Below are 17838 nucleotides of genomic sequence, written 5' to 3'. Positions count from 1 at the left end.
CATTTTGAGATGCTATATCATCCCTATCCTGCTTCTAGATCTTGTTCTGGTTCTTTTTAATCTTTTTAACTGGGTTTGACAGAAAGAGAAGCCTTTCAATTTATAGCTTTGAGCTATTGTTGTCTATTAGTAAGCAAGGGAAAGATCCCAGGATTCCTTTTAACTGTAGATTTGTTGCTTTGACTAGCTGTGTATGTAAAGTTTTGATGAAGATAGTTAATGCTTGTGTTCTTTAATTCCTCAAACTAACAGACTTTTCCATGGATTAGCATATTTCTATATTTTTAACTCGTATAAACTTGCATGTCTTTAAAAAGTTCCAATGTGCATAACATAATGAATTAAAACTATTTTTTAATCCACTAAAATCTTTTCCTAAAACATTCAACTACACAGTTTTGTTAATTGTAAAAGCTGTATAAATTTCATATGACATAAAACTTTAAGAATAGACAACAGCAAAACATAAAAATTACATAGTGATGTGCAGCAGTGGTAACTGATTATCTCATTACAAAGCAGCCAATCATACATACCCTGTGAACAAGAAAATTTCTGTAGAGTAACCAAGTCACTTGCAGTGGAAAAAAATGAAGTCTGCACAGCCCTTTGACATTCTGTGCACAAAGAATTTACTTTCATACATGTTGATGTGTTGTGCTTCAAGACCATTTAAAGAACAGGCCTTAAATCAAATTATAACTCATTTTAACATTTTGAATAAAAAGAAAAGAAGATTGACATTCATGGGCATAAAAGGATCTTAAGTTTTCATTTGGCATTCAAACCCAATTTAAATTTTGAATTAATACCATCAGTTAGTTCATTTGTTTTTAACCTGAATGTTGACTAAAATCTTAATCATTGTATAAAAATAGTAACCATCAAGTCATTGCATAGCTTGAAGATAGGTTTATTAAAGAATTTTTTATGCCAGAATTTGACTTTTGGAACTGAATTATATAGCTGAAAAATTGCTGCATAAATGTGATTAAAAGCATTTTAGGGTGTCAATAAATCCTAATTCATTTTGAACTCCCTCCCCTGGCCTTGGTGTGTTCTAAGTTGGTGGGATTTGATGAAAAGAGAGTCCTTAGTTTTTCATTTTTTATATGGTTTGTTTTGTAATTATATTTTACCAGTGCTGTTAATTTTATCCCTATGTTCTTTTAGTATTTGTTTAATCATTCAACCCGTTTCTTCAGTGTATTTCTACATGAACAGAGGATTTGTAAATTATCTCTTTGTTTTATTATATTTATGGACTGTTTTACTTTCATCAGGATATTTAGGAAAGTTTCTCCAGTTTTTTAGTTGTTTTTAATATTTGTATCATAAACTTAAAATTCTTTCAATGTTGTTATCATACTAGTGTTATGGTTAATATGAAATTTCAATTAGTATTGTTTGTTTCAGTCATGCGACAAGCAGCACAGATAAACCTGTACAAGACTGGAATGAGGATAGAAGCTAAACACGTGAAACGGTAAAAAATGAATTGTACTAACAAAATCCTTTATACTTGAAATTGTTTCAAATTCTGTATGGAAGAAATGCATGCTGATCATAAAATCTACTAAATGTATAAAATGCATTGCTCAAAGTAATCATCAGAGTTTTCTATATTTTAGCTGTAATAAGGCATAGTAAATTTTATTAGAGTTATCCTTTTATCCAGAATAAGTGTCAGACTACTAACTATGGGCTTTAACATTTGCACTTCATTGGTTGTTGTTTCTAAAGAACAAGGCCAGTGACCTGAGGTGAAGCATGCATACTTTATAATTGTACAAACACTAATGCAAGTTGTATTTTTGTGTGAAGCTAAAGAAGCACATGTAGGATGTTCTGCAAAAGTACAAAATTTAGTGTTTGTATTTTATTTTTGCCAGTATATTATACCATGAGTTTTTGGTATGCATACTGGAATATAGATTCTTTAACCAAATAGTCTTCAGCAGTGCCAAGGGTGGTGAATTGGCCAAATTATTCAGACAAATGTTTTGTTCACAGCTGAATCATGTTTCACATTTCAAACAGATATGAGGTATGTACACATTTAAATAGTGGCTGGAATTTCATCCAACCTACTTTCATAGAGGTAAAACAAGCATTTGGCAAAGATAACATATTTGTCTGAACAGGAATCATTATTGATGGGTACACTGACATCTGTGTGCTATGACATAGTACTACGAATGCTTTATGACATTGATATGCAACCCTAAAAAAACATTTGTGTTGCCACATGAGGATGCAGTTGGTCGAAACTTGCTTTTAGTGGATGAATGATAATTTACTTCCAATGAGGTAATTTTCTGGAATAAGTGTTTGAACTAACCATCATGCTCATTGAACGAATCTGACTAAACTTTTATAAATGCTCAGATTCACTCGTAAACATATCACCTTAATGTGTAACCTGCATTAATGTTTGAGGTGGTGATTCTTCATACTAATCATTTTCTGATTATTTGGTGGGTTGCAATGCAGTATCAACTGACCACTTACTGACATTGGCTCCAGTAGTGGTTACTTGATGCTTGGTTTGCATAAAAATGAACTCAGGGGTACCATTGAGGTTATTTAATATAATGATAGTGACATTTTATGATAGGTATAAAGCTGGAAATTTGAGACTGTCTCTTGTTTTAATATTGTTATAAATCACAATTAAAATTGTCTGAACCATTTTTCTTTTACATATATGTATATTTTTTCTTTTACAAGCATGCATTTCATTCAGTTTCCATCTCCTGATGGAATGGCAATAAGTTTATGGACTTACAACAGTAAAATCATGGGTTTGATTCCCCATAGTAAACGTAATAGGTAGTCCACCATGGCTTTTCTTTAAAACAAACACTAAATTTAAATTTCTCAAATTACTTTTGTCTTTGGTTGTGGACTAATGTTAAACTACTAGCTAGAACAAAATAGTAACAATAAAACCCCTTTCTTTAATAGTTAGTTACTTCAAAATTAAGGTACTCTGATAACGTAAAACAATGAAGAGCATAATAGGAAGATAATTTAAATAAAACTTTCAATACAGTTAGTATAACTGAGGTTAGCTAGCATGAGTCAGTTGATAGTTAAGTTATGAAGTAGAGGATTTTGGAACTATCTTTAACTCAAATGTATTTTTGGTGAGCTTTCAACTCTATTGTTGAAAATTTAATGAAGAACAAGCAAGAATCAAAATTTCACCCATTTAGATATTTGAAAGTGAAAAAAGTCCAAACTCATTAAGTTAGTTTTATATCATTTTATGATATAATAACACATTTAATTCTTATATATGTGCTAAAGTTAACTGACCATTGAGAAATAGTAGATTCAATATTAGTAAGGTTTTGACATTTTTAAGCTTCACTTGTAGAGTAGCTTCATCAAATAATTGTTATGGTAGATATTTTCTTTTGATTTATCAGTTGTAATAAGTTGAGTTTCCAAATTCCACTTGATTAATTTTATTTCAAGCTATTTCATTTATTTTTATGTATATTAAATGATGTTTTTAGCTCACATTTTGTTGGGTGTTCTTCATAGTCAAAGTTTTTATTTGTTATAGATGTACATATACAAAATTTGAGAACTTATACCAATATGGTAATAAAAAAACTAAAAACTTTTGCAATTAAAATTGAAAGCTGTACAAATGATGCATAATCTTTTGTGTTTTTAGGAAAGAATTGAGCAAATATCTGCCTTCAAGTATTTTAGTCAAACAAAAGAAGACCAACAACATGGTAATTTGGGAGAAGTCTAAGCTTATATATTTAAGTATAGATATTTTCAATGCATTCTCTGTTGTGTTTTTATTTTATCTAAAAGGTGTGAAAAGAAGACCAACAACATGGTAATTTGGGAGAAGTCTAAGCTTATATATTTAAGTATAGATATTTTCAATGCATTCTCTGTTGTGTTTTTATTTTATCTAAAAGGTGTGAACTTATGAAATTAGTTGAAAGCTTGTATTTCTCTGAAGCTTGCTAAATCATTTAATAAATTGCAACAATTTATAAAATAAGTTGGTGGAATACTATTATTAAGTACTTTGTATTTAACTATCAAATCTTCTTAGTGTCATTAAAAAAAATTAAAATTTTCCTTTGTTTTAAAGTTTTATCTCATGACATTTAGAAAATTTCAATACTATAGGGAAATGTCAAAATTTTTGGTATTTTTTAGTGTATTTAATAAGGATTATTATTATTGTTATATGTTAAAGATTTGATGAAAATATTTAATTATGTAACTTAAATACATATACTTTTAACAGTGTAAGTTGATTTTCTATGTAGAAAGTTCTAATGTATTTTATGATAATTATGCCATTTAATATTTTCATAAGATTAGGCTTTAAGAACAGTAAGTTATTACACAATAATTAAAAAACAGTTTATTTGTCTCACCATACTATTATCTAATTATTTTAGCATAATCTTTTTTTTCTTTTGGAGGGAAGACTGCTTATTTTAAGAAATCCTGCTCTTTGATTTTTCTTATTTTAATGACTTTCATATTTGAGTCTAACTCAGTGTTATTTCCTTTTTTTTCCAACTTTTTGGAGTTCAAGTGTTTTTCTGTTTGAAAAAATGAATTCTCATTTTTAAAATTCTGAATGATGCTTTACTAAAGTTATTTCATCAATTTGAAATGAGCTTTTAAGTCAGTGTTATGTGGAAGAAATAAAAGAACACATTTATTTGTGACAAAACTGAATCAATTATTTGTTATTTAGCCATTGTTTACTAACACGCCGCCTGAGAACAACCTGAAGACCACCCCTATAACAGAATTTAGTGAAGACTCCAATAAAACATCTCAACAGAATCAGTCTGTTTCAGATTTTGCTAACACATTGGATACCAAAACACCATCAGTTAAAATGCATAACAGATCGAGTGTGGGTTTTTTATGAAAAAAAAAATACTTTATTTTTGTATGTATTCATATGTTAGAGGCAGTGTGAAAAATATTTATAATATACAGGGATTTTGTTGTTTTTTTTGTAAATAAATTTGTAAAATAATGTTCTTTTCTCGTGCAGCGATTTTGTCTTGCTTTTTCTGATCTTATGTAATTGATAATGAATAAAAAAACATACCTTAGTCATTGTCTCTGTCAGTCAGCAAATCAGCAACAATGAGTTCTTTTTAGTCTAAAAATATGCTGAAACATCATTATAAACTTAATTTTTTAAAACTTCTTAGAAGTTCTCATTGTAATATTTCATCATGCCACCTTGAAAAGTGGTTTCTTACTTGAACAGCTTTTGTTGTATACTTTGTAGACAGTTCTTTAACTTCTGTAAGAATGGTATACAGTAGTTATTTTTTCTTGTGTAAATGGTGGGTAAGAAAGACTTATCTTTATGCACAAAACACAAATTCTCTTTTCTTAATATTACAAGGTGTGTAGTGAGAAATATATTTCATTCTCTGGAAGAGAAAAATTCTAAAAATGCTTTTGTCTACTACAAAATTTTATTTCCATCAGATTGATATGTACTCAAATAAAAAACATACAAAGTTATTTTATCTGCTGGAGCTTTGTTCATGTAGTAATTACGAATAAAAATTAAAGAAAAAAAATCCAGAAATAATTTATTCCTAGTAAAAGATGTTTAAAAAATATTAAACCAATCTCATTCTAAGTAGGTCAACCAAAGTAAGAAAAATTAAAAGATTTAGTGACCTTCACTTTCAAAAACTGTGTAAACAAAGTAAATTTTTGTATCATTCAGCTATACTAAGAAATTGTTTCATGATAGCAGTACACTCTTCATGAATGGTATGTTCTTGTAATAGTTTATTTTTGAGTAAATAGATATTGTTTTAAGTTGACAAATTTATACCTTTGTCAACATAAATTAATTTAAAGTAGAAATATGATTCATGATATGTTTGCACACAGAAAATGACTTTGATAAACAGCTCAAAATAGTTATTGATAATCAAAGAGAAAAATGTGATGTCTTGCACAACCTGAATTATAAAATAAATGTAGTTCAAGGCTCTGCAGTTTGGGGCTGCAAGTGCAATTATAACAGTGACAGTCAGGTCCCACATTTAGTTATAACTGGCATTGATGCTGTAGATTAGCTGTTTTTCTTTTAGTCTGTTAGCTCAAAATTTAGTTATGTAGCCTTTTTGTAGTTTTGTATGAATATTTTAAAATAATTATTTATATACATGGTGTCTTTATAAACTTAAAACCCAGGAATCTTTTTATGTGGATAAAACATAACATTCAGAAGAATTAATGAAAAAAATCTGAATCTCTTGCTAATCATTTATGAACTTGTATATTCTGAGAAGTATATTAAAAGACATATTCGTGGTTTATAATATACATTATGGAATTTTGAAGTATGAAAAAAATGGTCCATATTTCAGATGGATGTGCCAGACTTTGTTAGTTCTTCAGTTACTCCAGGACTGAAAAGATCTGTAGAATCTTCAGATTTAAACTCTGAAATGAAAAGATTTCACAGTGAATACTTAAATGATTGCCAGGATTCCTGTGTGCAGTTTTTGGAAAAATATAATAATAAACCTGAAGAAAGCCCTAAAAACTTCCAGGTAAGATATTTTAAACACACCAAGAGTTTTAAGTGTGAATTTTATATTATTTATTATGTTCTTAATATCATATTCTGAGGAAGAAGGTAATGAGCAAAGTTGAGCTTGTTTTATATACAGTTTTTATTTATTGGAAAAACTGTAGTATACTTTTTGTAGGTTAATGATGATTTTGCAATTATGTTTATATTATTAACCCTAACTGTTTGTTCTGTTATAAGCAATGCTATTCATTCTAACCAACATAGTAAGATTTGTTTCATCCTTTAGATAAGTGGATTAGAAACAAAATCTGTTTCTGGAGACAATCTTAATACTTCTACACAGTCAAGGGAAAGTTTTGTAGAGGAATTTGGTGATACAAGCATGGGCTCTTCTAATATAAACAATGATTTAAATGAGGTTGGTGGTACTATTCTACACTGCTTGACAGTGGTATTCTCAAGTCTGGAGATTTATTGAGCATCATTCTTTTTACATGTATCATACTTCTATAGAGAGATAATGTGTTATAAACATCCTCTGTATCTTTTAGAAAACAGGAATTGTTTTCCATTGAAGTTCTTCCAATATTATTATAAATATTTTATTATTTAGCCATGAGTTCAATTAATCTTACACCAGAGTTAGAATGAGTACTCTCTGAGTACTTATTCAGATTATGACTTTTATCTTAATTGTATGTTTTAGCTGGCCTTTGTACTGCTTCTAGATGTTATGGCTACTTATTTTGTCAAAAATTTTGAAAAGTGAACACATCTCCTACCTGTAAAATCATTGTAACTGAAAGCTGTGAATTACATTAGTGTTTATGGCTTTGTGGTTTTTTTTTTCCCCATGTGTTTTAGTCATCTGGTGTAGAAGATGAGGACAACCTCTGAAAGGTGTCTCAAAACCTGCTATAGTGATACCTGATGACAGTATGGTAAGAAAGTTTGTTTTTTCAAATGAACAGGTTTGAATTTTATCTCGTTAATTCTTGAGTTATCATATCTCTTCATATTAGATTAATTCTTGAGTTATCATATCTCTTCATATTAGATTAATTCTTGAGTTATCATATCTCTTCATATTAGATTAATTCTTGAGTTATCATATCTCTTCATATTAGATTAATTCTTGAGTTATCATATCTCTTCATATTAGATTAATTCTTGAGTTATCATATCTCTTCATATTAGAGGATGTGTATAAAAGAACATATTAAAAGTTTTTTTTAAAATTTCAATGAGATGTTGATAATATGTTTAAATGTTCCTTACAGATGTCTGTGTTTTTATTTAAAATTTCAAATCATGGTACTTTTTGTTTCTAGTGTTTGTAAATGTGTACTTTGTACTAATTCTTTAAATATTTGAAATGAATCACAGAATTGGGTATTAAACATATGTAGAAATGCATTCCAAAAAACAAGATTTATGTGAGTTGTTTTTTCTCTTTGAAATCCTTTAGGCTCAACGTTTTTTTGTTTGTTTTTTTGTTATTACCATAGTAAAAGTAATTTAATGAATTATCTATTTTTCCAATGCACAAGCTTATCATGGTAATAAAAAATGACTTAAAGAAGTTTTGAACAGCTACATACAAAATATTGTGGCCAAAAAAGAGAAAATAAATGAAATGGATAAAATAATTTAAATTTCTTATTTTTAATGAAAGAATCTGAAACAAAAAGTTAATAAATGTGATACAAAATATCTACCACTAGTCTCTTGAAGAACTTTTGTTATTAAAAAGTTCATGGGAGATTCACTGTATTTTGTTTAATTGTATTTTATTAAAGTTAATCTGTCTTATTCTTGTGGGTCATGTTTTATTTTAATTCTGTATATTCCACTTTCTTTTTTTTTCAGTCATTATAGTTTACTTTTTCTCTTGAATTCTCATCATATTTAGAAATTATAGTTGGTTTGTATGTGTGTTTATGAATAATGCAAAATCAACTTGAAACATTTCTATCCTAAACTTTTTATTTCTAGCATAATAAATCATGTACAAAATAAATGAACTCCCTAAATAACCCCTTTTTCATCTGAAATAATTTTTTGTTTCATTGCTTATCTTTTTTATGTATTTTTATTGGAAATTACTGGAATTTTATAAATAATAAAAATTGTTTAGGAAATTGGTGTTTGAAAATAAAATGAAATTTTGAATTAAAGAATTTTAATATATTTTTAGCATTTTTATCATCTTATTCAGATTCAGTGTAACAAAATGAAATATCAAGGTCTATTTTCCAAAAGTAGTAGACTTTTGTGTTGTTGTTGAAAGATTCATTACGTGCCTTTATTAAACAAAATGCTTTAATCTCTCTCTCTCTCTTTTTGTTTTTTTTAGAAGATCCCTACTATAAAAAAAGATGATCCTCATAGTAAGTTTGAGAGCATGATGGATAAAAATGAGGTGAACTAAAGTTGAAGTGATAAGTAGAATAATTAGTATGAGGTTAATTATTGAGGACAAATTAATTGATACCTGTCTTTTATGCAACAAAGTTATTGCAGATTGTTTCATTGAAAAGAAGTTTTGAACCATTTGTGAATCTTTCTGTTACTTCTTGGTTTTTTTTCATCATCATTATTATTTAAAATAAAGGTCAGAACAAAATCCAGCTGTGTGTATATCAAAAGGGGAACTGTTTAAAAATATATATAGGGGATGTTTCACTGATAATAATATTGCTTCTCATATTCTCATTACTTCTTTATATTGGTGCATTTAGTACTAAGTTAAGACTTGTAAGCTATCTAAATCTAGCTAGTCCCTGAGACCATTTCTTTCACTTGTAATCCCTACAATTCAAGCTCTTAACACAGTGAGGAAAAGAGAAGTTTTTTCTGGGAAAATATGATAATACATGTACCAAGAGGTTCATCATGGAATCATGAAGAACACGTAGTAGATATTATCCAAAAGGGATTATCTGAAGAACTCAAAGAGCACTTGAAAAATAAATAACTTGGAATTCATAGCTACATCTGCCTGAACATTATAATTTGCTTAATATCTGCTGACATTCCCAGAATATATTTTTCCATTTGCTTTTAGTAACAAAGATAAAGTTGATTATCCTGTCCACACATGAAGATTCTTCATTATATTGTTTCAACATCTGAGTACTCAATGTCCTGAGTCTGGTCTATTAGCCAAGTGAATCCTTTTGTATCATATTGTATTTTTCCACAAATAACATGTAGATAAATTGAAAAGTATTATCTGAGAGTGTTCAGATTGTAATCTTCTTTTGGATAAAGGTTAGGAGTGATTCTGGATTGAAATGGGCTACTTTATCATCATCTTGTCCTGAGTTTAAAGTGGAAAATTAGTCTGCTGGTGTTATGAAGAATTATAAGGAATATGTAATTGATGGATAATTTTTGAAACTCTGAGTGCTGTATTTGTTTATTTTACTACAGTAAAATTTTGTGATTACTGTAATAGTGTATGACTTTTTAAAGATAAATAAAGTTTATCTTTATGTTTTTCTAATTTTGAATTAGTGGGAAAAACATATAAATTTATATATCCTGTTGAAACTTGATAAAGCAAATAATGTGAAACCTAAAAATTGCAATTAATGATAACTTTCAGTCATATTCTATTTTCACAAAAAATAAAGAAAACATATAAAAGTGTAATGTCTTATGAAAAGGTATTGCCAAAACGTGACTCAAATGAATTGAACACACATTATGTACAGTTAAGTAATGTAAAATGGACCAAAGTTTGCTTTGTAATAGAGGTTACAAGCCAGGCTTGAATCAATAAGATACCACAAAATACCTCTCTGATATTAACTGCCAATACAGTACATTATATATTCTTACATAAACAGCTATTCCCATTCAGTGTTGCTCTCTATATACAACAAAAATGTGCATGCCACAAGCCTTCTATTTCCCCTCCATTAGAATTGACTCTTCCAATTGCATCTCCCATGATAAGCAACATGTGTCAACCCTTCACCAAAAGTGGTGAGACATACTCTCATGATGGGTGCAACTCCCTTAATTCATTTTTACCAAACTATCACTGCTCATTTGGCATTACTTGTATTTATACAATTTTTTTCTTTAGGTGCTTTAATTCTAATTTGAACATGCTGTTATTTTGAGTGTATGTATCATTCTGTGCATTATGATGGATAGTAAATTATATATTATTGATAACTGAACCATCTTAATTCAAATAGTTGTGTATTGTCACTTTTACCCCATGATGAAGCTCATCCTTTCATTTTAGGTTGATATATAGTTTTTCAAAAATTTAATGTATGAACGTTTTTCTTTAGATATAGCAAGTAGAAAATTCAGTTGATTATCAAATAGTGAAAAATGTGAGCATTTCAGAACAAATTATAGTAACAAATGTTATTTTATATAATTTGTAATTTCAATTTATTTTGAAGATAAGTTAGTTTATTTGGTTTTTGCAGTTGTATATGAGCTTGTTAATGCAAGGTTGTGTTTGATTTAATTATTTGATTTTAGGCATTATCTAATTAAGAGCTTTTGTCAAAACATTATCATTTCAAAATGCATTTTCAGTGTTTTTCATCTGCTGTTAATCATTTTTGACAAGTAACAATTCTCCAGTGACACTGAACTATATATGCAGACCATTTTCAGTTCCTTTTGTTTATTTGTTTGCCCTGTTGGTATAGTGTCTAGCAGCAATTAAAAACCTTTATCTCCACTTTCTTTAAATTAAAAGTAAAATAAATTATTTAACAAATAACATGTAAAAAATAGTAGTGGGCTTCTTCCTTCCACTGCACCTCTAAAATTATGGGCAGCTCCATGATATCTGAACAACACTCCTGCAAAATTGCTGAAACAGTTTTTCATAAATGGAGGAAGAAAAACCAATATTAAAAGTTCCTCTAACAGGTAACCATAACATAGTTTGAACTTTAACAAAAAAAAAAAAAAGCTAAATCATTGTACTGTTCAAGAGTGATGAACAAATAATTTTGTTTTCATGTATTTGTTACGTTGTGTACAGTTATGTAATGTAATATAGGCATTGCTCTGTGATAGAGCTTGCAAGCCATGCTTGAATCAATAAGATACCACAGAATATCATCCTAATTTTAGCTTCTAATACAGTACACTACCTATTCTAACATAAATAGCTATTCTCATTCAGTGTTGCCCTCTATATGAAAAAAATCTGTTCATGCCACAAGCCTTCTATCTCCCCTCCATTGGAATTGAGTGTTTCCAATGTATCTCTCATGCAAATCATCATATGTCAACCATCCACCAACAAGAGTGATATACTCTCATGGCATGTGTGACTCTCTCTATTCAATTCCATTGAACTGTCACTGCTCATTTGACAGTACTCGTGTTTAAATATTCTTTTCTTTTAGCACTCTGTGTGAAACATGGTTTTAATAATTTAATTCCAGATGTAGGGTTACTTCATTATTGTTTTTTTTCTTTATATTGAATATATCTTTCAATTTAACAGACTGTTTTCTCACACTTGCATATTTTACATCAAACACTTGTCTAATTTACATACCATGTATTCTGGTGGCTCATGCTCCCATTTCAGATGATACATTTCTAGCACTATTTTCATTGGTTGTAGATGAGGGAGACCTGTTATTGGATTTCTCTGCTATTATCCATTATGAGATTAAGCATTATATAGGTAAATCCACTTCACCCACACTTGCCCTACTAATCTCCTGAACAAGCTGAATATGTTCAGACCAATGAAAATTTGATAGCCTTTTTACACCAGATTTTGCCATATATTCTCTACCCCTCATGCAAATTCAGCTAGGCTAAATATGCCATTTTTCAACATCATTATTTTCCTCATCCAGTTTCTCACATTTTATGGATATATCCCTTCAGGGATGGGGACTTGAACTGATCATCTGGTAAATTTGGGGATTTGGGTCTGCAGCTGAAAAGTCTTATCATTACCAACATCCTGGTGCCTCTAACCCATAGGTCATGTTTTGATCCACTTTCTCCATCTGGCCAGTTGTCTAATAATGATTCATTTCGACTTTCTTCAGTGGTTGCTCATCACTGTTATCAGAGTGGCACACATTTTTTATTGGATTTTCTTTTGACATTCCTGTCATTGTATGTCATGTTCCAGATGCTTTCACTGTTTTCACAGATTGGATTTCTGTTCACACAACATTTATCTGACAGAGTGGTCTCTTGATCTCTTTGTTTTCCAGTGGTTTTGACTTTGGTGAGGTACTTCTCACTTTGAGGCTTTTTGCAAAATCCACTTTTTATTTATTTCAGATTTCTCATCTTCTTTTTTGGCTGTTTATGTTTTCAGCCAGGATTGGACCTCCATATTTGTTTCTTTTTTTCCACCCCATTCTCCTTTTGTGGGTGACTTACTTCAGTCTTGACAATCCATATTTAGTTCTTCTAGATAGTTCTTTTCTAGCTGTTGCAGTTGTTTCTGTAGTTCTTCCATCTCCCATTTCTTCCTCTACTACCTATGCATGTGTATGTTTCTGATCTATTTGTTTGCCATCTGTTTGTTTCACATACTCTATCCTTCAACATATTTTCTACGTTCTTCAGATTGCTCTTCCTCTCACACACTTCAGCAGCTTATGAGGATAATTCCTCCATTTATCTGTTTTCTCTTCTTTCCGTTTCACACCTTTGTTTATCCTAATTTTGATCCAAATATATTTCTATGTCTTAGTGCTTTTCTTTGTTATATTGCCTTCACAGCTTCCTTCTGTAGCGTCTGTTATTGCCTCTTTCTTTTTTGGCAACTGCCCCTCTTTTCATGTTCTTTCTCCTTCCTCCTGCATCAATTGGGTTTGGCTGTTCACGCAATTGGCTTTTCTTTCTCATCTTCCTGCCATTAGTTGTTCGAAGTAACCTTTCATCCAATTTGACCCCTTACATTTTTAGTGGCATTTCATTGTTGTCCTTTGGAGATACTTCTTTCATTAACCATGTGGATTTCCCATTATATATTTGTCTCACTATTTCCATCGAAACATCGTTTTCTTCATCTTTAGGTTATTGTCTTTTGTCTGTAGCCATTCTAGAATATCAGAATTCAATGACATTTCGACTAGGTAAGTTTTTATTATTTTTTCCCTTTTCAGTGGTGCTTTTCCCTTTTATTAATGTTAATTGTCTGAATCCTGCTCTGTGACAAGTGATGTTTGACAAGATATTCTATAACTGTTCAAAACCTACGCTGTCAAGACATGTTAACTTGGATATTAAAATTCCATGCTCATGTAATGCACATTGCAGAGAAGGGGTGTTGTACGTGATTGCTTATAGTTTTATTATCGTTGCAATATAATTGTAATTGCTTCGTAAGTTTACTTGGCGTATACTGTACCTACACTGGACTGCATGTGTAAAGTAGAGGGGAATAGCTGCCCATCCTTGTCTCAAATATTATTTCTCTGAACTCTCCACCATGTTTTCACTCCTTTTTCTTCTAATGAAGTTTGAGAGTCCTTTCCAATTCCAAGCTGTTGGGATGGTGGACCATGGAAGCATCGTTTTGAATGAGTTAATTAAATACAAACAAAATACAGAAATGATTGTAAAAATGGTTCAGTTGAGAGTAGAACAAATAGAGTTTTTGTGATGTAGGTGATATTTATAAAAGAAAAAACAGTGGATGTGAGACATCAAAATTGCAGTTCAACACTTCGACTAAGATCCCACATCCTACCCCCACATGAATGTCACTTTTCAGTGGTCAGGTTTTGGATTTAGAGTAGAACCAGCCAAGAAAATTCCTCGCACATGTATGACAGATGTGTATATATTTCACCTTCATTTATACTCCATCAGTATTGTTGGTTACAATGGAGGTAATTATGGATTGTTACAGTTCTTTTCCTTCTACTATCTAAGTTTCTTAATCTGAGGATGTTAGTGAGCTTGGGATGGTTGTGGTCAATTTCACTTCTATGGGAGATGTTTTACATTATGTAGACATCTTTTTGATACAGGATGTCAGTTTCCTGAATATATCTGTTAATTTATCATATTCACATGCTCTGTTCATGAGTTGAGGTACTAGATTTCCTCTGGTCTCGTAAACATGAGGTGAGGATTATATGATCCTCTTTCCTACTTCCACCAGATATCGTTGTTGTGGATTATAGTTGACATACCAATAACATGGTTTTGCAGCATCTATTTAAAACTTTCATTTTGGTTTGGGCCTGCAAGCATGGCTAAGTGGTTAGCATGATAGACTGTGGTTTTAGGCCTGCACTTTGGGGAAGTGTAATGGTCAAATCCTTCTACTCAATTTAATGTAACCTACAAATTTCCAGTGGGTGATTTTGACTAATGCCTTTTCTCTAATCTATCACTTCAAAACTAGGACACAGCCTTCGAGTAGCTTTACTAAATTTACTTTTAACTTTTTACCGGATGTTTGGTGCAGATAGCCTAGCTGCTTTGTGCCATAAAACACTAAATCAACCAACCAACCAACCTTCGAGTAGCCTGTGCAAAAGTCGACAAACATTATAGTTTTATAGATTAAACACTTAGTATTTTTGGCATAATCTAAAAAAGTTCTTTAAAAACAGCTCGGTGAAAATATTTGTTTCACAAATCTTCTGATTGGATGTTTGATATTTTTTCTTATCACTAAGTCTAACAGTGAGTTGTTGTGTACATGTGTTAACCATATTTTAAAATATACAGTAACAAAATATTGGAAGTATTTCATAATTTTCATTGTACGAATCAGTTGTTTATTAAAGACATTGTACTGTACAATCTAAAGTATTTTGAAGTCACCTTTAGCAGAGAAAATTTTAGATGAAAAGCAATTATTATATTCTCAGAAATTGCGCAACAGTGAGCTATGTCTACTTTAAAAAGTAGACTACAATACCAAACCATAAATAAGGAAAACTGCCCATAAAACTCTTCTGTAATTTTAAATTTTAATTGAAAATATATGTTAATACAATTTCTCTTTTCAGTAGTTTCTTGTTTATATAGAATACATTTGTCCCCTTTTCTCTTATTAATACAGAAACGGATGGCAGTCTTTGGTAATTTTAACACAATGTAACGTTAAAAGATTAGGAAACTTTTCGTCCATCTACTAAATTAAATTAAAAAGTAGAAGAATTAGCTGAAAGCAGATCCTCATTATTCAAATATTTATCGAACTTTCCCTTAAATTAATTGCATCTGCCACATCTGAAGGCAACCACCCTGTTAAAAAAATAATGCTGTCACAGCTGACAATGCCATCTACCCTGCCAAAGTGTATATTTGTGTCTCTTGGTCTTAGCATTCTTCCCATTGAATATAATACGTAAACACTATCAATTATCTTAATTTCAAATACCTCAATTAGCACACCTCTCGCATTTTTCGAGAGAAAACAAGTTCAGATATCCTAACCTGACATTGTAGACTCTTGTGCAAATTAATTGAAACAAATAGTCATTTTACAATATTTTCAGCATGGCGGTCGGTGTAGGCTCGCTGGACCCGCTGATTTCCTTTAATTGTCATTCTTTCACACAGACGGCGTCATTAGCTGTGTTTTGCAGTACAGTCGATCCATTTTTGGGATATATGAAATTTTGAGAAATATTATGTCATTCGAAATTGCGTTAGAAGGGCAAGGAAACCAGTCAAAAAACTTCTTACCAACTCAGTGAAGAAAAAACGGTATCAATGGGCTCTGAAATACAAGAACTGGACGCAAGAACAATGGAGGAAGGTGTTATTCAGTGACGAGACTCATTTCTTCGTACAAAGTCAGTGAAGTCTGCATGTTCGCAGATCTCCAGGTGAGAATCTCACATCGATCAGTTCGTAAAACATCTCTTGAAGAAGATGTTTTAGGGCTTTTTCAGCTACTATGGCGTCTGAGGTTTACGTATCGTAAAAGGAATGATGCGAAGACCACAGTACATCGAAGTTTTGCAGAGAAGAGTCTTTCCAGAATTGAAAAAGAGATTTCCAGATGGATCTGACATTTTTCAGCAAGATCTGGCTCCATGCCACACATCGAAACTTGTGAAGAATTTTATGACTACAACGCGAATAAAGGTGCTGGACTGGCTAAGAAACTCTCCAGGCTTAGTTCCTATTGAAAATCTTTGGGCGATTTGTAAAGAAAGACTGTACTACGAAAGATAAGCTAATTGAGGTGTGGTACCGCGATCCAAAAATTGGTAAAGATTGCAGTCAACTCGTGGACTCGATGTCAAGTCGGATTAATGATCTTCTGAAAAATAAAGGCGGTCATATGATGTATTAATTTGTGAGTAATTTTTGGATTCTCAAAAATAAAATGTAAAAAATTGAAAAAATCTTAATTTTCCATCTTGTTTTGATTTAATTTGTGCAAGGGTGTATAACAATTTTTCCATCCCAGATGCCCTAGAAGCCCACCCCTGAACTGTTTCCAACAATTCGGTGTCTTTTTCTAAGGTAAGGAGCCCAAGATTTAACACAGGACTCTAAATGTGGCCTCACAAATGATTTACTCGGTGATATTATAATCTCATTCGATTGGTATTCTACGTTTCTGTAAATACAATCTATAGTCCTAGATGCCCTGCCAATAATAAGAACACAATATTTGGATGGCTTAATAGAGATCTTTCTCCTCCGTTACACTTAAGGTTATTCCCATCAAAACTATACTTATAATTCAAGTTGTGGTATCCCAGATGCATTGCTTTGCATTTATTGTAATTATCTGCCATTTGCCCAATTCACCAAATGTTCTAAATATTTTTGTGAAATAGTAGCATTTCTATTGCAGTCAGCAACATCCAAAAGTTGAATATAATCAGCTAATTTAAATCTTATGACCATTCTTTAATCTGTGTCATTGAAGTAGATAAAAAAAAAAATGCAAAGGTCCTAGCCCTAAGGCATCTCACATATGATTAAACCTATTTTTCATTCAACTGTGGTATATTTAAATATTAATAATACTAATACTAAAAAAATTGGCCCTGTTCGTGGATTATTTCTGTCTGATGCGTAATATGTTGTTTTAGGTTTGAAATTGGAGAAGAAAAGGAAAATTAATACAATGAAACCTGATGCATAATTTGTGAACAAAAAGTTAGTTACCGAACATTTATGAACAGAGATCGATATATTATGATTTTAGTTGTACTTGTACATTAATTAAAACTTAGGAAGAATTTTTGGTGGTAAACAAGTGAATAAAATAAGTAGTGTATAAGCAATACAAAAATAGTTTTTCTGAAATTGTC

General features: G+C 30.7%; 1 pseudogene across 1 annotated transcript in view; it reads left to right on the top strand.

Annotated features, from left to right (window-relative positions):
• LOC143254492 (poly(A) polymerase type 3-like) overlaps positions 1 to 10071 on the top strand; it is a 46231-nt pseudogene extending 36160 nt beyond the window's left edge. The window contains exons 16-22 of the transcript XR_013030224.1: positions 1417 to 1486; positions 3689 to 3752; positions 4748 to 4912; positions 6405 to 6590; positions 6861 to 6992; positions 7439 to 7515; positions 8931 to 10071. The product of XR_013030224.1 is annotated as a poly(A) polymerase type 3-like (transcript). The remainder of the gene's footprint in view (positions 1 to 1416; positions 1487 to 3688; positions 3753 to 4747; positions 4913 to 6404; positions 6591 to 6860; positions 6993 to 7438; positions 7516 to 8930) is intronic.
• The last annotated feature ends 7767 nt before the right edge of the window (positions 10072 to 17838 follow it).

Source organism: Tachypleus tridentatus, chromosome 1 (genome assembly GCF_004210375.1).
Source record: "Tachypleus tridentatus isolate NWPU-2018 chromosome 1, ASM421037v1, whole genome shotgun sequence".
NCBI classification, from domain to species: domain Eukaryota; kingdom Metazoa; phylum Arthropoda; class Merostomata; order Xiphosura; family Limulidae; genus Tachypleus; species Tachypleus tridentatus.
This window is presented reverse-complemented; position numbering and strand designations above follow the sequence as displayed.